The sequence below is a fragment of the Malania oleifera genome, chromosome 13, assembly GCF_029873635.1.
Source record: "Malania oleifera isolate guangnan ecotype guangnan chromosome 13, ASM2987363v1, whole genome shotgun sequence".
Classification (NCBI taxonomy): Eukaryota; Viridiplantae; Streptophyta; class Magnoliopsida; order Santalales; family Ximeniaceae; genus Malania; species Malania oleifera.
In genome coordinates, this window is record NC_080429.1 from 4,305,074 (window position 1) to 4,308,338 (window position 3,265).

The 3,265-nt window shown below is 39.1% G+C and overlaps 1 pseudogene; it reads right to left on the reverse strand.

Annotated features, from left to right (window-relative positions):
- Positions 1–423: 423 nt before the first annotated feature.
- Positions 424–2,515, reverse strand: LOC131146709 (rust resistance kinase Lr10-like; annotated as a pseudogene).
- Between the last annotated feature and the right edge of the window lie 750 nt (positions 2,516–3,265).

The window sequence follows — 3,265 nt, forward strand, 5'->3', positions numbered from 1 at the left end:
TCAACTCTCCATTTGTAAAATACACCTCAAAGTTGTTCTCTGTCAAAAAGTAGTGGATTGATCGTCGGCGCCCGAGGACATAGGTAATTCTATACCGAATCTTGTTAATTTCTGGTCTTATTCTTTTTACTGTTTTATTATTAGTTTTTGCATTACTTTAGTTTCTTATATATTCAATAGCAATAGTTGTAGTATTGATGTTTGGCACAAGGGGGGTGCCCGACACAACACTTTCTAAAATTTAGATATACAAGCAAATGTGAGTTATTTAAATTATACACTACAGTGAAAATTCAATCTTTGGAATTGTCTTTAGACATTCTTGCAGTTATTCACAATGACTAAATAAATATTAAGAACTACGCACACAACTCTCTAATAGGGATTTCTAATTTCAGTACATTCATTTTGATTACTTCTCATTCAATTCTCTGGCTCTGTTTCTGAAATGATTTCTAGTTGTGTGTTGAATGTTCTTCCAAGCTTGGTTGTGCTTGTTGTCACGGGATTTGTCGAGTGAAAAGGATTTGGTGGCATGTCCAGATCACCTTCTTCTCCTTCTAGCATTTGAACCACAACTTTCATTGATGGTCGGTTCACTGGATACCACTGAATGCACCAAAGACCTACAATTGTCAGCTATGTTGCGATATTTGCATCTCCACCATTGTCGATTCCGCTTCCTATAGCTTCTCCTTGGTCCAAACGATGATAAATCCAATCTGGGAAGCACCCCTGGCTATTGTTCTCTATTGTGGTTTTCCTCCCTTCAACCATATCAAGCAACAACATTCCGAAACTATACACATATGATTTGTACGATATATTCCCAAAGTTCCTAGAGAACAATTGAGGAGCAATATAGCCCACATTCCCTTTAAGACTAGCAGTAGTCATAGATATAGCACTTTGTTCCTTTGAGCAAAGCTTAGCCAAAACAAAATCGAATATCTTCGGATTGAAGTTGTCGTCCAAAAAGACATTATGGGGCTTGATGTCGAAGTGGAGGATTCTTTCGTTGCACCCATGATGCAGATATTCACTTCCTTTGGCTATACCGAGAGCAATGTCTTTAGGCTTCTTCCAACCAAGAGATCTCTTATTTCTTTCCGAAAATAGGAGTTTCTCAAGCGAATCGTTCACTAAGAACTCATAAATAAGTGTCCTTCTAAATCCATCTGCACAAAAACCAACCAAGCGAACCACGTTTGCATGGTGGATTCTTCCCATGGTTCCCACCTCATTGATGAACTCTTCACCATTTCCCCTGGTAACATGGAGGATCTTTACAGCAACAAGGATTTCATTGGAAAGTTTTCCCTTGAACATAGTTCCATAACCTCCTTGGCCCAGCTTGTCCCTAAATTGATTTGTAATCCTCTTGATATCCGCATATAAGTACCGCGTGGGCTTAAAAGCCATATAATCCTCCAAAAGAATTTCAATCTTGGCTCGGTGCTCTCTTTCTGTTTTATCTATGCTATAGACATAGTATAGCCCAATTACTATCAGTTAAAGAAGAAATGAGCCTGACACTATACCTGCAAATATACAGATAGAGAACACATTTAATCAAGAACCTGCTAAATTAATCAGATTGGGAGAGGAGATTTTATTTTCTTTTTAAAAAAGTGGACAGATTTTTTCACCTGTGGTCTGTAGCTTTGCAGCTGCACCTGTAAAGCATTCCGTGGATGTATAGTTATTCAAGAACGGTCATAATAAAAGACTATTATAAGGAGAAAAAGTAATATACCAATTAACATGTACCTTTGTTGTGATAATGGGGTTTGGGGATATCAGAACATTGAATTTGTGGTTCTTCAATGCTGGAGTCTTTCAATCTGCATCTCTTACCTGATGCTTCGCATTTTGCGCAATCTGGGTTAGACCATTGAAGAGCAAGGAGGTACTGCGGATTGAATATATTATAAGGTACTCCAACAATGCTACCAATCTTTTTGCAAGACAATAGGGGCAGTTCTTCGCCATATTGGTCAGAATAGAGGGCATAAACTTGATGGGATGAGGTGCTAAGGCATGAAATGAGATAGAATGACATTGAATCTATATTTGCGGAATACGACCAATTGAAAAAAGTAAAGTTATCCGTGTCATGTTGGTAAAAATATTGGAAGGGAGATGCAGAGAAGTTGACGTATGGGAGCTACTTTTGAAGGCAATCATTTGGGTCAGAAACAGGAATTATCTGAGATCCATAATCAATTTCCTTCACTACCAACTTTATAACATCAATAGGCAATACTCCCGGTGAGCGGAGCTCGAGCAGGGTTTCGCCTTGGTTGGTGCAGGACAGAGCAAAGTCGCGACGCGGATAGGCGCAGTGCTCTGGCTGCCGGCGGTTCTTGAGCCGGAAAGGAAATCGGATTCCTGGGCCATGGTCTCCGCAAGTTGACGGTTTGCAATCGTCATAGTCTTGGGTTTTGGTTACCCCTGCGAAGAAGATGAAGAAGGACAAGCATAAGATGTCAAGAGCAAGGAAGTGCCTGCCCATGCTTCATCTAATTCCAGGGGTATCGTTCTTGCCCCGCTAACTAGCTTATGTTAATTTAGGGTATACATGTAACAAAGGGCAACTGCATTGAATTTTACAGGAAAGCAAGGGAAGAATGAAAAAATAATAATAATAATAATAATAATAATTAGAAGAAACTATTAAAACCGAAGGAGTCCAAAGGTGTGTTTGATACACATGAGTGAGAACTAACTTAACCCAAAAGTTTAAGCCTATTAAGTTTTGGGCTACACTATATATATAAGTACCCATCAAATACTTTAACGGAAGCCATCTTCTCCCTTACAGGACAAATTCTCCAACAATTTTCTCAAGTGGGCCGTCTTACGTGTCTCAGATTGTATTCCAAATGGTGCATCCAAACCAATCCTACCTCCAAGGTGTTGACCCAATTTGGATCCATCTTGGCAATTTAGATGATCCTTCTTAGTCTCGGTCACATACTCCCACACCCAAAGTTATGAACCGTCGGCTCTGATACTATTTGTTATCACCGGAGGAGGCCAAAGGTGTGTTTGATACTAATTTAACCCAAAAGCTTAAGCCTATTGGATCTTAGGCTACACCATGTAGATAAGCGCCCATTAAATACTCACTTTTTATGATATGGGATAAACTTCATGTTGACGCGCAGCAATTTTAATCTTCCGATCAATAAAATAAATAATGTAAAGAATATTCATAGAAAAAATGTAGATGAGAGATTTTACGTGGTACGACAAGATTGCC